The sequence below is a fragment of the Zalophus californianus genome, chromosome 12 (assembly GCF_009762305.2).
Source record: "Zalophus californianus isolate mZalCal1 chromosome 12, mZalCal1.pri.v2, whole genome shotgun sequence".
Taxonomy (NCBI): Eukaryota; Metazoa; Chordata; class Mammalia; order Carnivora; family Otariidae; genus Zalophus; species Zalophus californianus.
The window spans coordinates 73,727,026-73,745,482 of NC_045606.1; the positions used below are offsets into that span (position 1 = coordinate 73,727,026).

The 18,457-nt window shown below is 37.9% G+C and overlaps 1 protein-coding gene across 16 annotated transcripts in view; it reads left to right on the forward strand.

The window, feature by feature from the left end:
* The window catches only part of ST7 (suppression of tumorigenicity 7), a 235,529-nt gene that overhangs the window by 82,420 nt on the left and 134,652 nt on the right, over nucleotides 1–18,457 (forward strand). The gene's annotated exons all lie outside the window — the stretch shown is intronic.

The window sequence follows — 18,457 nt, forward strand, 5'->3', positions numbered from 1 at the left end:
GTGGTAGACAGAGACAGCTGCCCTCATAGTTTATGCTTAGTAGGAAGTAACTGCATGGGAGGGAGTAGAGATTGTTGCATAGGGTTTGGGAGAGTGATGTACCCAGACAGTGTTCTAAATAGTTCTGACCTGAGCTAGCTCTTCCATGCATACCACACACTGAGCGCTTGGTACATTTTATATTTTAAAACCTATACACACATCCTTTTAGGTATGAACTGCATGTGTCAAAACTATAAAATAAGACAGAAGAACACCATGAGTGGAGGAGAAGCACTGCTTGGTAATGCTGCGTCTCTGCCGGCCTTTTGCATTTTTGGAATTGCCGGGGTATATCTTCGGGTGCTGCAGTGCAAGCCCATTATAGTCCTTAGTCCTATGAGGGTCAGGAACTACTCTTCCCTGCTCTGCTTGTGACAGGCTGCACACCCATGCTGAAGGTGGAGGTGGTGGACCTCAGCGTGTAGTCTGCCTGGAAGGTGACGTTTATTCTTCGTGTGTTTCTCTCCTCTTCTTAAAAGTATACCATGAACACAGAGTTTAAGTGAATTTTGCCTTTGTCTGGTCATTCCTTTATCACACTAGGTCTGTACCATAAATGTGCTGTGCTTGAGGGCAGGGTACCATGTTGTGTGTTTTCGTTTGCTTTGGTTTATTTGGTAATTTGGCAAATGTATATTCATGGGTGAGGAACAGAACAGTTTCACCTGCTAAGAAGTTCTATATGAGCATTTTCCCAGCACATTTATTAATTTTAAAAAACAACCAGTACTTTTGATGGATGTAACTGCTATGGAATTCTCTGCTGGACGTATCAGGAAAGTGTAGCAGACAAATACATTTGGATTTTAACAATATATCCATCTCATGATATTCCTTTGCCAAGATGAAGACATATGGGCTAGATAAAAGGAAAAGCAGATGAATTAGGAACATTAACTATTGTTTTTAGTGATGATGTGGTACAAGGAACCCTTGGACACACATTCATTGGTTCTGAGTTGACATTTTTTTCTTTACCTCTTATTAGTCACGTGGCCTTGGACAGTTTAATAGTACTAACCATAATTATGTGTAATAGTGGTTCACATTTACTTAGTAATTGCTCAATTACTAAAAAGTAATTCACTATACTAAGGAGTAGATATGATTGACTTAATCCTCTGTGAGTTGTAGGTACTATTAGTTTTTTAAAAGATTTTATTTATTTGAGAGAGAGAGAATGAGAGAGAGAGAGAGAGAGAGAGCGCACATGAGGGGGGGAGGGTCAGAGGGAGAAGCAGACTCCCTGCTGAGCAGGGAGCCAGATGCGGGACTCGATCCCGGGACTCCAAGATCATGACCTGAGCCGAAGGCAGTCGCTCAATCAACTGAGCCACCCAGGCGCCCCTGTAGGGTACTATTATTATTCCCCAATTTGTATGTGAAGAAACCGAGGTGCAGAGAAATTGAATGAAGAATCCCAGATCACGCAGCTTGCCATTGCTGGATCTGGGCTTTGCATAGGCCATTGAGATCAAGCAATCCATGCACCAACCCCTGTGCTGTACCTAACCTACCTAAGTCCCAGTTGGCCCAGTCGGATAGTGGGAATGTGTTTACTCGATGAAATACGAGGTCCTGTTGATGTGCATATTTCAGTAAATGCTAAGTCTCTGCCTTTCTGGTACTCCACCTTCTTTCTGTTCGAATTGGCAGTTGGACTTTTTGTTCCAGCTTAACAAGCCAGGTGAGATGGGAGAGTTGATTTGTGTCAGGTGAAAAAAGGATTTCCGTGCATTACTGAAGAGTGTGTTTCTTGCTCAGAGTTGTGGGAGTTATATGCGATTAAGTGAGATAAAATAGAAGAAAATGGAAATTGGAAGGAGCTTTGTGTCTATAAGGGATTCTTTTACATCAGAGTCACCCTGGGTGAAGATTCTGGTGGTATATTGCAGGGTCCTAACTTCAGTCCTGTCCATTTCAACATTGTGTCAGTATCTGGGATGAAGAAAATAAAGGGGATGCTTATCATTGGCTTATGGATGATCTAAAGCTGTAGATTTAGTTTTCATTGATTCCTTATATTTTATTTTCTCTAATGATTTGAAAGGTAGATTATTTAAGATATGATGAATTTAAATTGTGCCTTGTTTAGGGCACCTGGGTGGCTCAATTGGTTAAGCGACTGCCTTCGGCTCAGGTCATGATCCTGGAGTCCCGGGATTGAGACCCGCATCCAGCTCCCTGCTCAGCGGGGAGTCTGCTGCTCCCTCTGACCCTCTTCCCTCTCGTGCTCTCTATCTCTCATTCTCTCTCTCTCAAATAAATAAAATCTTTAAAAAAAAAGAACTTTTAAAAAAAATTGTGCCTTGTTTAAAGCTTTTCGTAAATATGCTTAGTGCTGTATTGCACTAATTTATCTTGTTATGTATTTGTTCATTCTTTTTAAAAATTGATGCATAATTGACATATAACATTGTATTAGATTTAGGTATACAACACAATGATTTGATTTGTACATTCATTCTTAATATGTCTGAAAGTGCCTTTCTAATGCCCTATGTATGAATAATAAATGGCCCAGGATAAAACTAAAACTAGAATTTTAAATTTGTTAGGCCAAGAACTATTGTTGGTTTTGTTTTACTTCTCTGTTTTTCATATAGTGCTCAACATTATGTTTTGGATATAATTGATGTTTTTCCATAGTGTTGATTTGATGTGAATTTTTTTAAAGTTAAGTACTAAGCCTTAGGGAATTGTGAGATGTTTGTTTACATGCTTTGAGTAAGGTTTCTCCTAAGAGGAGATTGTTTGATTGAGTTATGTACTAACATGCCTGTGCTTGATTAGTTGGCTTCAAATGTCTAAACATAGCAAATAATGGCCCACTTGAAGATCTCTAACATCAACTAGTTATTATGTTATTTCAGACCCGTACTAAATCATGAATTTGAATATAGTACAAGAAACTTTTTTTTTTTTAAGATTTTATTTATTTATTTGAGAGAGAGAGAGACAGCGAGAGAGGGACCACAAGCAGGGGGAGTGGGAGAGGGAGAAACAGGCTCCCTCTGAGCAGGGAGCCCGATGCGGGACTCAATCCCAGGACCCTGAGATCATGACCTGAGCCAAAGGCAGACGCTTAACAACTGAGCCAGCCAGGCGCCCCAGTACAAGGAACTTTTTCTTTTTTTTTTTAGATTTTATTTATATAACAAGGAACTTTTTTTTTTTTTTAAAGATTTTATTTCTTTATTTGAGAGAGAGAATGAGATCGAGAGAAAGCACGAGAGGGGGGAGTCAGAGGGAGAAGCAGACTCCCTGCTGAGCAGGGAGCCTGATGCGGGACTCGATCCCGGAACTCCAGGATCATGACCTGAGCCGAAGGCAGTTGCTTAACCAACTGAGCCACCCAGGCTCCTTAACAAGGAACTTTTTTATTGGGACTTATTTTTTTCCTCTTAACAGAAAGCTTTGAAACAAAATAGTGATGTAGTAGAAAGAATCAAGGTACCTGAGTTTTGTCACTATGTAGTATGTGAACATGGGCCTGTCACTTTAACTTGCTGGGATCAACAATTTGTGCTATAAATATAGAGTAAGAGGGTTAAAAATCAAGATCCCTTCCGGTTCTTTTTCGAGTCCTACCATCTGTAGAGTCTGGCAACTATAGTAATCCTATCAAAGTGGGATGTTTTGCAGAATCCCAGTTGGTTTGAGGCAGTGCCTCTGACTACACTGACTTAGGATAACAGCTGTTTCTTGTGTGTGGGCCACAGATTCCAGGATTTATATAAGCTGTCATTGGAAAGCAAGCTAATTTTCCTAAATTTTTATTTTTTAATTATTTGTTGTTATATTTGCAAGAGGGAATCAAGTGTATCAGGAATATTGACTAACTTGTGTTAAGTGAGTGGTTGGAATCACATCTGTGTTTGCTTTTTGAGACTAGCAGTAGCTTTTTTGAGAATAGTCGGTCAGGTTATCTTTCTAAATAAGACAGGGAAATCAATAACACATTTCATTTTTGCAGAAGAGCAGTTATTTTCCATAAGGTTTGCATTTGCATTTTTTGTTTTTATTTCCCAGTAAAACATAAGCATTCAACTTTCTTTAGCTTTATCTGTCTTCAGAAATTAATGAAGTCAATTTGCATAAGAAGCAGTTAATGTGGAAAACCTAAAATTTTTATTTAATACCAGTTTGTGTTGTACATCTTTTTTTGTTGGTTGTTACTAGAAACCTCTTTTTCATGAAGACACATTGTTCTTACTTACTTGAAGCTAAATTGCTTTGATTTCTTGGTTCATTGTGGTGAAATTGAGTACCATAATTCTTAAGAGGAAGTCAAGTATCAAAAAAATGCTTAAGAATTATAAATCCTATTTTCATTTCTATCCTGTATTTTATGAGAAATTGCAATATGGAAAAATTTTAACTCAACTTCTAATTGGCCGTATTTATGCAACTACTGTGTGATTGGCATCAAAGAAATATCACATATAATTCCTGCTCTTGAATAGATTATTATTTAAAGGAAAAAGAAAAAGTGTTCAAGTCAAAAAGTGTTTCTTTGCCTAACATGGGCTAGAATAAACACAGATCATGGTAAAGTTTCATTTGTGCGTGCGTGCGTGTGTGTGTGTGTGTGTGTGTGTGTGTGTGTTTGTGTGTATAGTATTTCTGGTAAATATATATATATATATAGGAAATTCATGCTAATTTTAACCAACTGAGCCACCCAGGTGCCCCAATTCATGTTAATTTTAGACATATAGATCTCGATTTCTTATGGAATTGAGAATTATGTTATCCCTCAGACACTTCATTCCATGGAGGTAGTGCCTCTGGTCAGAAGTACTATGGATTATACTCTTGATATTGAATCAAATTCTTACACACCGACTAATTGTTAGTTATATTTTATTTCTGACTGTGGGCCTTAGGATTCCATAAATTTTCAGAATTTGTTTGATTACGCATCAAAATTTAGTTTTGATATTTCATATCCATTTGATTAGTGTAACCAGTTGATGCATGTGCAATGGGACAATTTGGTGTGAAGGTCTGGGTGTGGCAAAGAACCTGGACAGGATAGGATGGGTCCAGTAGAGAGAGGCTGTAGGTGGGGCTAGATGCTGGCTAGTTAAGAAGAAGAGCATATGGGTAATGAAGGTCAAAGCGAGTCTGGAGGCTGTGGAATCAGTTGAAGCAGGAAATGCAAACAAGGCAAGCAGGATATCAAGTAGCTCATGACTGCAACAGCAATATAATAAGGGAAAGGTTTCTAATTTCAGTGCTGGAACTGATTTCCCTCTTTTTCATGATTCCAGCTGAGTGTAAAACCTTGCCTCTTCCAGGTATTTTGTAGCTAGAAGAGATGGTGGGCCTTCAAGTATGTTCTGAAGTAAGTACCGGCAGAGCATGAAAACAGAATTATAGAGAACTTGTTATATACAACAGAAGTCTCAAAAATGAACATAAAGCTTCTTCACCCCGAGAGAAACTAAAAACAAGTATTAGAAAACCAAAGCATTCTTTCATTGTGTGTGCAACACTTTAATTTGTAAATCCAGTCCCTGACCTTTCAGAGCTAATTTATGCATGTAATATCATTTCAGCCAAAATCATTCTGGGATTTTTTTGGCGGTGGGGGACTTGAAAGGATGATCTAATGGGAAAATAAACATGAGAGCTTCCCAAGAAACTTTCCAAAAAGAAGAGCAATGGGTAATAATGATTAAAAAATGTAAACAGATCTGGGGAACAATATTTGAGTCTAGAAATAGATTCAACTATATATAAACAATATAATAAAATATGTTTTCTCCAAAAAAGGAAGAATTGTAGTGGTGTTGAGAAGCTGAGTAGCATTTTTTGAAAAGGTAGTTACATCAACATCTTTTACTGTATACCAATATAAATTTAAAAAAATTAGTGAACTTGATGAATTAATGAAATTAATGAAAAGAATCATTTTCTAGAAAGACCAAAAGAAAATTGAATAAGAATATAAAATAGAACCATGAAAGGATTTTAAGGGTTTTTTTTTTTAAGATTTTATTTATTTTATTTTTAGAGAGTGTGTGTGCACAGTGAGGGGCAGAGGGGGAGGGAAAGGGAGAGAATCTCAAGCAGACTCTGTGCTCAGCGTGGAGCCTAATGTGGTGGGGCTTGATCCCAGGACCCTGAGATCATGACCTGATCTGAAACCAAGAGTTGGATGCTCAACAGACTGAGTCACCCAGGTGCTCCTGGATTTTTTTCTAGTTTTAAAAGAATAGAAGAGGGGCACCTGGGGGGTTCAGTTGGTTAAACGTCTGCCTTTGGCTCAGGTCATGATTTCAGGGTCCTGGGATCGAGCTCCCCCTCAGGCTCTCTGCTCAGTGGGGAGTCTACTTTTCCCTCTCACTTTCTCTCTGTGCTCTCCCTCTTTCTCTCTCTCTGTCTCAAATAAATAAATAAAATCTTTAAAAAAATAAAAGAATAGAAGAAATAAAAAGATAGATTTGAAAAATATTTAAAATATATGCTCAGTGATAACAGATTTTTCAATATGATAGTAACAAAGTGGGAAGATAGATTTGTACCAATATGACTGAAAAAGAATATGTATAAAGTATAAAATGATTGTTCATTTTTTTTAAGATTTTTTATTTATTTGCGAGAGAGAGAATGAGAGAGAGCATGAGAGGGAGGAGGGTCAGAGGGAGAAGCAGACTCCCTGCTGAGCAGGGATCCTGATGTGGGACTCGATCCCAGGACTCCAGGGTCATGACCTGAACCAAAGGCAGTTGCTTAACCAACTAAGCCACCCAGGCGCCCTGATTGTTCATTTTTATTCCACAAACACTAAGACTTTTACAGATGAATGGGCAAAACAAATAATTTACACAAAGGGAAATATAGTTAATAAGGTGAACATGAAAAAATGTTTATCATAATTCATAATCAAAGATTTTGCTCAAGTTTATAGCACATAGATATTTTATAATTATTGAGGTCATCTCCCCTCCCATTACAAAGAGAACATCTCATGTTGGCAGATTTTCAGTAAAATTTGCACAGCCGTTTTTGAAAAAAAAAAAAAAAAGGAAAAGTGAAAAAAATTTTCAAACCCTTTGGCTTAGTAATTCCATCTCTAGGAATCTATCCCAAGGAAATATGTGTACATACCATCATTAGATGCTGTTGTTTTCCATAAATAGCAAATGATTGGAAATAACCTCAATGTTTATAGAAAAGGAACTGATACATTTTGATGCTGCATCAACATAATAAAATCTGATTGAGTCATTACAATGAAATGTATAAAGACTGAATACTTGAGAAATACATCTAAGGTGTAATATGTTGCCACAATATGATTTCAAGAACAGGATAGTTAGTGTGTGTGAAAGCTAAATAGGTAATAATGAAAGTAATTCCATTGAAATGATAGTTTACAGGATATTTTAAAATAATTACAATAATGTTTAAAGTGATATTCCCTTTCTCATAAACAAATAGGAAAAGGAATCTAATTCCTGCCCTTGTGAAGCATCATGAAATTGAAATTCCAGGACATGGAGTCTCAGGAGCCTGAGGTGAATGCGTGGTAGATAATCAGACACATTGACCGTTTGGCTTTTTTCTAACAGTCCTAGTCACACAATTCAGCTCTAAAGACTCCTTCACTAACAGGGGAAATAGGGAGGGAGGTTTCATAAGATTCAAGCTCATTAGCCTAAGCATTTTTACTGGCCAACTTGATGAAATTTATTTGAATTTTACTTTTTACAGTGTGTGTGTGTGTGTGTGTGTGTGTGTGTGTGTGTGTTGCAGGGGGGAGGGAAGCAAGTGAGGGGGTAGAAATAACTTACAATGCTTTTTTTTTAAAAAAAGATTTTATTTATTTGAGAGAGAGAGGGAGGGAGAGAGAGATTGAGAGAGAGAGAGAGAGAATGAGAGAACGAGTAGGGGGAGGGGCAGAGGAAGAAGCAGACTCCCCGCTGCGCAGTGAGCCTGACTCAGGACTTGATCCCAGGACGTGAGCTGAAGGCAGATGCTTAACTGACTGAGCCACCCAGGTGTCCACTTAGGATGCTTTTATAAGTCGTTTGCATAAAATAATTAGATACCCAAAGAATAACTTCTATAAACGTTCTGAATTCCAGCTTTACTGTTAAGAAAAAATTAGATATGAACACTCTACTTTCCAGAAAACATCAATCAGTGAGTTTGAATTTTACTCCTTTGAAGGTACACAGGAGGAATATAAGTTGAGGTAGTACTGTAAATAGCAGGTCTGTAGCCATTGCTATGCCAGAAAATAAAATAAACAATAGTTACACTAGTTGGCATTTGGAAAATTGGACAAAGCTTAAGAATTCAAGCACATTTTCAAATTGTATTCTTAGTTTGTTTTCTATTCAAAAGGGTACCTTGTTTGTCACTGATTTGATGGAGTATTAGTCATCTTGGGCTGCCATAACAAAATGTCATAGACTGAATGGCTTAAACAACAGAAATTTTTTTCTCAGTCTGAAGGTTGGATTCCAAGTTCTAAGTGCTGTGGGCCATTCATTTCCATAGTGAGGGCTCTCTTCCTGGTTTTCAGACACCCGCCTTCTTGCTATCTCTTCACATGGCGACAGAGGGAGAGGGAGAAACCTGTCTGATGTCTCTTCTTCTAAGGGCACTAATCCCATCATGAAGGCTCCATTTTTATGATCTCATCTAAACCTATTACCTCCCAAAAGTCCCACCTTTAAATACTATCACACTGGGGGTAAGGTCTTCAGCATATGAATTTTAAAGATTTATTTGAGAGAGAGAGAAAGCGAGAGACAGAGTACAAGTGGAGGGGAAGGGGCAGAGGGAGAAGGACAAGCAGACTCCCCACTGGGCTGGGAGCTCCATCCTAGGATCCTGGGATCATGACCTGAATTGAAGGTAGATGCTTAACCAACTGAGCTACCCAGGCTCCCTCAACATATGAATTTTAGGGGGACACAATTCAGTCCATAGCAGATGGTAAATAATCTTGCCAACAAGGACCCTATCTTATACTTTTTTAGTTTCCAAGCAGGGAACTCATTCTACTTACACATGTGCTGCCATGGAGATCAGAATCTGTATTGGTTAATTAAAGGTGGTAGCTTGTTAATCTTTTGTTCATTGTGATATGAAATTCAATCACACTTTCATAGTAATCCATGGGATTTTGTCATTGAGTTATCCTTCTGTTAGAATGCTAATAAGCAACAATAGCATTTCAGTTTATGTGTTTAATTATTCTCTTTTCCTTTTCTAGAACATTAACATCTTTTAGGTATGCTAAATTTTCTAGGTTATGATAAATTTGTGAGATCTCCTCAAAAGATATAATTACACTAGTTTATCATAGGTGAATTAAGTTCAGATTCTTTGTAGGGAAAAGTGAATGTTTTTGTACTCTTTACATCAAACATTGAATAGACATGAGGACAAGAGACAAAGGAAGAAATGGCACATCCTGAGTTTAGCCAGCACTCCTTATAACCAACCTACTTTGTTTTTTCTGTGCCAAAATAGTGGGTTAGTTCAGTCACTTCAGTTAGAGATATTGGTGCCTTAATCCCCTACGTAGACAGTCAGATAGATTAGAGCACAGAATGCTGGGAACTTTCTTTTAGTTTTTTACATCTTTCAGGAGGAAGAAAGGAAAAGAAAAAGTTAAGAAATCCTTTGGCTTTGACTTTGCTGAGACTTTCTGATGAATATATGTCTAACAATATTTGAAAGTACTGATTTTTTTTTTAGCATACTATGATAGGACATTGTCCTGTAAATGGAAAAATATCTCATTCAAATAAAAATAAAAAATAACTGGAAATAGAATCTTAAGTGTTTGTTTTTGTTCTTGTTTTTGAATTTCACTCAATTCTCTTTTGAGGTTCTAGGCAGAATTAAATAAGAAAGAAAATGTGCGTGATAAGGTTCTTAATGAGTGGTGATTTCTTAATGAGTGGTGATTTTATGTAAATGATAAAATACAGCTCCAATTTCTTTTTTTTTTTTTTTTGCTTTAAGCCTAGGACAAAGATAAAAAGTTTTCAGAATGATAAAGCTTGTGTTTCCATTCATTGTGTTTCATTCGGTTGAGAGGCTATGGAAGAAGATTTTTATTTTTACATTTGTATAAAATAATTACATCTGCTACTTTCTTAGTTTCTTTTTCTATAGTAACATAGTTTACTAAACACTAACTCAGAAAATACTTGTAAAACTGTTATCCTTCGGTGTCTCCTTTACGCATGGGACATCATTTTATGCCAGTGTATGCCATTTATAGCAATTTCCAATAGGTATTATTTATAATAATCTGTATCACTATCTGTGTATAAGATTGGAGGCACACTAATTTTCAGAACATTAAATCCCTATTTAGGGAATTTATTTATAATAATTAATATAGCTATGACAATATAATATGGCATTTATTTAAAGATGTTTTTTGTTTTGCTACCTTGGCTTTTTAATATGGTATTTTACTAAACTGTAAACAAAATTTATCTTGTTTTGTTGAACTTAAAATTTATAGGATGATGTATATGGGAAAGGTTTTGTTTTTGTTTTTTTTTTCTTTTTCATTATCTGGTTCAACATACTGGTAAATAAACACATATCCCTTTGCTTTTCCTAATTAACACTTTCTTAGAGCATTTTTAAGAAGAAATGTGATATAATTATCATAAAAAGTCAGCAAAAACATTAATGAAATATCAAGGTAATTAAAAAACTACTTTCCTATAGGCTTCTGTCAGGGGCTTGCAGAAAAGTCTCAGAAGAATTTGCTTTTTTCACAGCTATTTAATTAACTTGAGAGAAGTCCCAAGTGTACACTTAATACAAATATGCTTCACAAAAGGTGGTGACTCTAATATATACAGGGGTGTCTTCACCAGCGGCCAGACCAAGACCAAAATGTTGTGCTTTTCATGGGCAATTTGGTTATAATTTATTAATTTCAGCAGAAGTTTAAGCATATAAATAGGGTAATTTCATTGTGAGCTTGGTCAGGATAGCTCCTAAAATCATTCCTTATATTGGTTGCCTCATAAATCTGTTTTATAGCCAAATGTTCACCAATTTTCTTCAAGTCCGGATATTCCTGGCCCAGGCTTCTTCAGGAAAAAGATTTCTTTATGTAACATTTGCTCCTCAGAGATGTGTCTGTGGGAGAGGACTTTTGTCTGCAACAATTGTAAGGGTTTCCTAGCAAGTGGTGCCGAGGAACAGAAGTAGATGGATTCCTTCTGTGTTCTCTACAGGCCAGAGTATATTGCAGAAACTTAACACATATTAATTAAAGCAAAGCAAAACAAAGAAAACACAACTGGACCTTAAAGAGGAACAAATAAGTAATCACAATCTGTATTTTGTTTTTTGTTTTTTTTTGGGGGGGGGTGTATCTCTTAAATTGACTAGCACTTATAGAGCATACTGCTCTGATTGATACTCCAGAGGCACTTTCACATATATTGTTAGTTGTTATTATTATAGTTATTGGTATTGTTTCACATATATTATTAGTTAAGTCTTAGAGTAACCTTGTGAGGTTCAGCTATTTTTTCCAATTTATTTATTTGGGAGAGAGAGAGAGCGCGTGCATGCGCCTGTGCGCAGGGGGAGGGGCAGAGGGAGAGGGAGAGAGAATCTCAAGCAGACTCCCCGCCAAGTGGGGAACCCAATTCAGGGCTTGATCTCACAACCCTGAGATCATGACTGGAGTTGAAATCAAGAGTCAGACGTTTAACCCACTGAGCCACCAGGCACCCGGGTTCAGCTGTTTTTCTAATTATACTGATAAGGAACTGAAGTTCAAGGGGAAGCCTTAGGCAAGATTCCATAGCTGGTTGGGAATAGAACTAGAAATTCGAGGGCCTTTTTCGTTCTAGTTGGTTGGCTACCCTTCCATACTGTGTTCCCCTCTTCCTTTTGTGTTCTCTCCAGTGCAGTCTGCATATGTAGAACACAAAAGGAAGGGATTCAGCCGAAAATCCTTGTTTTCTTTTCTGTGTGACTCAGCCCAGCCGAGATTACTGGACTCTACGACAGCGTAATCCAAGTCACCATTATTTCTGCCCTAGCACGCCGCAGTAGCCTTCTGACTGCATGCTCTCCCCCTCACAGCAGCCAGTGATCTTTCTGAAACGTAGTTTGGATCATGTCATCCTTCTGCCGAAAAGCCTTCAGCGATTTTCCATTGTACTTAAAATAAAATCCAAAATGCTTATTTTGGTCTACAAGACCCAACCCATTCTGGCTCCTGCTTATCTTTGCCTCACTTGTTTAGTGTCACCTAACCATACACAGTTCCTGGAATGCCTCGAGCTTTTTCCTGGCCTCAAAACCTTGCACCGGCACTTTTGTCTGCAGTTTAAGTTCTTTCTGACTACCTTCAGCTGATTGAGCCTTCAGTTTTTAGCCCAGATGTCATTTCCTGAAGAAATACCTTCTCTCACCTCTTGATCGAAGACTTCTTGTTTTATTTATATTCTTTTTCTCTCCTGGCATTAATAATTTGCCTTTATGTTCCTGTAATAAGTAACATTTAGAGAGCCCTTGCAGTGTGCCAGTCACTGAGTACTGCCTTTAGCCCTGTTTAATAGATGAGGGAAGTAAGATGCTGTCCTGGATTACAGTAAATCCTGAGCCAGGCTTTCAATCCAGACTTCCTCCACAAGACTGCAAATTCTCGGAGGGCAGGAACCAGGCCCATGTGTTGCTACGTGCCCATGTGCCTGGCATGTGGTAGACCCTCAACAATTGAACAAATGACTTGTTTTCATAAGAGTGTTATTGAAATGTAGTGAACATACGTAAAACCTACCCTTTTAAAGTATGCAGTTCAGTGCTTTTTAGTATTTCCAGAGTTGGGCAACCATCAACACTAATTTTAGAATGTTTGCATCACTCCTAAAAGAAACCCTGTACCTGTGTTAATGTAAACATTAACAGTCACTTCTCATTTCCCCCTTCCCCATTCCCTGGAAACCGTAATCTACTTTCTGTCTCTGTGGATTTTCTTATTCTGGAAATTTCATGTAAATAGAATCATACAGCATATGGTTTTCTGTGACTGGCTTTTTTCACTTAGCATAATCTTTTCAAGCTCCACCCATGTGATGGCATGTGTCAGTGCTCCATTTTTTTTCCTGAATATGATTCTCTTATACAGATGGAAATATTGCCTATTATTTATCCATTCATCATTTGATGGGGATTTGAGTTGTTTCTACTTTTTGGTTTTATGAATAATATTGCTGTGAACATTTGTGTGCACTTTTTGTGAGGATATATGCTTTCAATTCTCATGGGCATATACTTAGGAGTAGAATTGCTGGGTCATGTGGTAACTCTGTTTAACATTTGGAAGAATTGACAAACTATTTTCCAAAGTGGCACAGTGACTAAGACCTGTCAAAGAAAACCAGAACTGGATAGTAGTTAAAAGAAGTAAAGACAAACTTTATTCAGGACTGTCGCAGTAGGGGAAAGAGACCTCAGTATGCAACTGAGCTCCATTCTGAATACAACAAGGAAAAGTGGGGATTTATAGCCAAGGAGCGGGGTAGGGGTAGGGGGAATCAGTGGTTGGAAAATTACTATGAGGGTAATCGTTGCTGAACTGATCTAACAGAATTCTTGCTGAAGGCAGGCCAGGGTGATATGACATGGGGGATGGTGGGGGATGAAGAATTTGATGAGCTATTGAGGATGATCAGATATTAAGGGTGGGGGGTTCTGGCTAAACCTAAACAGGATTCTTGCTAAAATTGGGCAATGGAAAGGCAGATGTGCAAGTCCAAAAGTCAAGGCCTACAGGAAAGAGGATTCAGAGAAACCTGATTAAGATTTGGTTAGAGAGACTTGTCAGACTCTTAACAGATAATTCATGTTACCTTTCTAGTGCTTTCCTCCATTGTATCAGTAAGGAAGCTAACAATAAATTCTCTTAAATTCCCTTAAATTCTACACGGTCCATTTCATTCAGGATCCAACAGATATTTATTGACATGGTGTTGGCTGAGCTCTGGGATACAGCGTATGAGTATTTTCTTAAAGCTGATAAAGCTGTTTAATTTTCTATTTCATGCTTACAAATTAGTATCTCTGTTTTGTTTTTAGATCTATATGGGAAGATTTAGCAAGTCTGATAGATTAGGCCTGTTTGGAAATCTCATTTATGCTTTAAAGAGTGAAAGACAACATCATGTATTATTGTAGGGTTCACAGTTTAGGACACTGGTCTCATTTAAGTAAATTACTGTTCCCACCATAAATAAACATTTTAAGCATAATGAATATCTTTTCTTTCTTCCTTTTCCTTTTTTACTCTTCTTCCCTTTTATAAAAAGCATTTCCTTTCTGTGCCTCAGGGTGGGTGGTGGCTCTGGTTCAGGACTAAGTTGTTTTTCTTATTATTTTATCCCACTTAATGCAACATTGTTAGAGTAGATTGTTTATAACTTAACGAGCTATTGCTAAGAATGATTTTTAACTTTCTCATAAACTGTTTCATCCCATGTTTCTTTCTGCTTTACCATCACCCATCTACAACATGTCACAAATTTTCAGTTAATGCAAATTCAAATTTATTCTGAGAATTTACCAGTGTTCCTGAAAATAATAATTGGCCATCTTGGGGAGTTGGGAATCCAGAGTTGTTACTCAATTAGAAAAATGAAGGCCTCGGGCGCCTGGGTAGCTCAGTTGGTTAAGCGGCTGCCTTCGGCTCAGGTCATGATCCTGGAGTCCCGGGATCCAGTCCCGCATCGGGCTCCCTGCTCAGCAGGGAGTCTGCTTCTCCCTCTGACCCTCTTCCCTCTCGTGCTCTCTATCTCTCATTCTCTCTCTCTCAAATGAATAAATAAAATCTTAAAAAAAAAAAAAGAAAAATGAAGGCCTCTGAGTGACTAAAGCAGAGCTTCCTAACCTTCACCAAGGTTAACTGGAGCCTTTTCTGCGTGGTAAGTAACTAATCTGTGCCAGCTCCCATTGTAATGATTATAATTGCTTGGGTTACATTAATATTCATGGCACATGCCTCGCACCTTATGTGGCGCTCATTCTCTGTGTCTCTGACTAATGTACCATTTTGCCTTTCACTTTGGCATGGGGAACCATGATTTTAGAGGATGTGAAGCAGAGAGCAGCTGAGGGAAGAACGAATACCCAGAAACCAGTGCCAGGATTAACATACTGATGTAGATATTCTGAGAAGGGATCTTTTGAGTCAGGTTAAAAGGAAATGCCAAGTGGAGCTGAAGCTGACCTTGCCCTGGCACGTGATACTCATCAAGAAGGTGCTTGGCTTCACTGGGCTACATTTTGTTCTTGGGTTGCCGGCTGCCTCGAGCCAGCTGCTTAGGCACAGCTACAATAAAGGCAAGAAAATTTTCACTATATATTTGATATTTGAGACTCTGCCAGTAATTTCTCAAGCTTAGAGTGTTGGCAGCAGCATATGAATGAAAGCTAATACCTTCAAGATCTGAAAGAAAAATAGCTTATCCTTCTTGCCTCTGCAGAATGATTTCTAAAAGGCTATACCTTCTCTCTTTGGATGCTTTTTGGAGGAAAGGGGAAAAACATTTTTCATTTTTACTCTTGTGTAATGTGATTAGATGTAAAATTGAATTTTAATAAGTACATTGCAAACATGAATGGGCAGTACAGCCATGTAAAGTTTTGCGGATTTAGGATCACAGAAAGAAGTAGCTACTGGAATTTAAATGCCCTCCCACAGTGGACCTTCCAAGTAGAAACCTGATGTGTAATTAAACCCTTCTCTTCCACTACCAGCTTTCCCATTGCATCCTAAACTTGATATCTAGCAATAGACAGTATCACTCCTCTTTGTGTTCCTTTTGATTATTATTATTGGAAGACTCCCCAACTTGTTCCTTCTCTGGAGCCTTTGGATGCTCGTTTGAGAGACACAGGCCGATAAGAGGATCCAAAGTGACATGAACCCCCTCGGTACAACGTGGAAGTAGTTGGTTCATGGGTTTTTCAGGGCACCCCTCCTGAACCGGGTCCTACTATAGATTTTAGGCTCTTCCCCTCTGTGCAGTGTTTCTCATGTTTCTTTGTCAGAGACAGATATGGGAATGGATGCCCTAGGCAGATGTGGTCACAGGCCAAAGCTCACTGCTGAAACGGAATCCCCTTGAAGTCTTTTTAGGTTAATTTTGCATCTTGCCTTTTAGTATATCCAAGATGATTTTAGTATCAAAATATTTAATTGTCATTTAATCATCAAATAAAATGGATGCTCTAGGAAGGTATTATGGCATGTTTAAATTGGGGCTTCCTGATGTTACATGCACCCCAGTTTGGAGAATTGTGGACTTAGTGTGACTTCAGGAAAATTTTTACCTAATACTCAGTCCTTTATTCGAAATGGACCTGGTAGATACCAGGTATTTTCAGAGCATCTGGTGGTAGAATTTGGGTAATTATTAACTTATTTCACCTGTCTATTCATAGTGTGAAAAGAGGTCAGACTGAAAGTCCAGAAGTCTGAGTTCTAGATTTGGCTATTAACTTGTGACATTGGACAGGCCCATTTTCTCATCAATAAAATGAAGGCGTGAACTATGAGAGATAAAGCAGCATTTTCCAAAGTATGTTTTGTGGATTATTGCTTTCTAAAGATATTTTAAGAGTGGTTGCCAGGGGCTGGGTGGAGGGGGGAAATGGGGAGTTGTGGTTTAATGGGTTTAGAGTTTCAGTTTCACAAGATGAAAAGTTCTGGAGATTGGTTGCACAACAGTGTGAACGTATTTAACTCTACTGAACTATACTCTTAAAAATGGTTAAGATCATAAATTTTTGTTATATGTATTTTACCACAATTGGAAAAAAAAAGTATTCTAAGAGTTCCACCCTTAAATAAACATAAATAGTATATTAAATTCCCCTTCTGGAGAGTTACAGTGCATTCAGCATGTAGAAGCTTCTGAGACATCCTGTACTGAAAAAAAATCTGCTTAACTTCCACCCAGTATTTCTCAAGTTGCCCCTCCCCCAGTTAAACTAACATCTCTTAATAGCCTATGAAACTTACATTTGGAAGAGTCCCATTTAGGAAGTGGTGATCTGAGGTCTTTTCCAATTCAAACATGTTACCCTTCTTCAAAGACATCAGATGATAATGTGGGCTATTCCAAAGTAAGGCCTTAGGGTAGCACAACTGATAAAGATTAATTCAGGCCTTCCCAACCTTTTCCACATCATGGCAGGTATAGAAAGTAATAATATTTGAATGACACAGCAGGGTAAACAGATAAGGTGACTCGGAGCTGGGAGTTAACCCAATCAGCACAGTGGTTGGATAAAGACCTGGTAATCAGATCTGTAAAAAGTTAACACTGAGCATGAAATGTCTTGTTCTTCAGATGTCATGTTCAGCCTGTGAAAGAGGCATTAGAGGCAAAATATACTACACCAAATTCATTTTCCTTAAAAAATACTAAACTATGTTCCTTTTGCTTTTTCCTTGGCAACAATTTCCACTTTAGGTAAACCAGAAACTGCCTTGACCTACGGTTATTACTGGTCTTTAGACCTAACTGGAAATCTCCAGTGGTGTGAGAGCGAGGGTAAGAGTTTTCTGGCAGGGTAATACTTTTCCACAGTTTATTTAATACACTTAGTGACTAATTCAACAGCCTTTTATTTTTAAAGTGAGAACATAATGTCATAAGCAGAATAATTTACATTAATGGGAGAAATTTTTTCAACCTCCCATTTCCTAGAGGAATAATTATCTGGGGCAGTGATATAGATTGGGATGTGGGGAAGAAAATCATATTCATATTAGTGTGTTTTTAAATATGGCATAGATCAGTGTGTGAAAGCAACATTTCACATTAAGACCTCTTAACTGAAGTCATCCTTAGGCCTTACCCTCTACTCTATTCCCCTCAGTTGCTGTTATTCTACAATATTATATTCTGAATGGCTTGCTTAAAAATTTTAGACTGAAGGAAAAAACCAAGAGGATGGGTTAGATTTGAAAACGACCTATATCATTGTTCAGTTAGTGTTTCTGTTCATCTCACCTAGAAACGAAGATTGGTTATGATCTACTTGTTTTGATTTCAGAAATGCCAGGTCTTCTCTAGATTATCTTTTGCACTTATTGCTGTTTTTTTCCTTAGAACAATTCTTATTTTTGCCTTTATTCACTCTTTACTATTTTCTAAGAATCCTGTTGGAGAGAGTTCATGTTTTTAAACCTAACATAAAATTGCATCCTTACTTAGTGGCAGGGATCTACTGTGAAATCCTATTGACAACCTCTTCTGGGTTTTGGAGGCAGAAATTTAATTACTACCTATTGGTTGAGTTTGATTTTGCACTTCTTGGGACCTGGGCAGGCAGAGCTAGTTCCTTCTGGCAGAGCAAGGTTGGTGCACAGGAGCCAGAATTGGGAAAG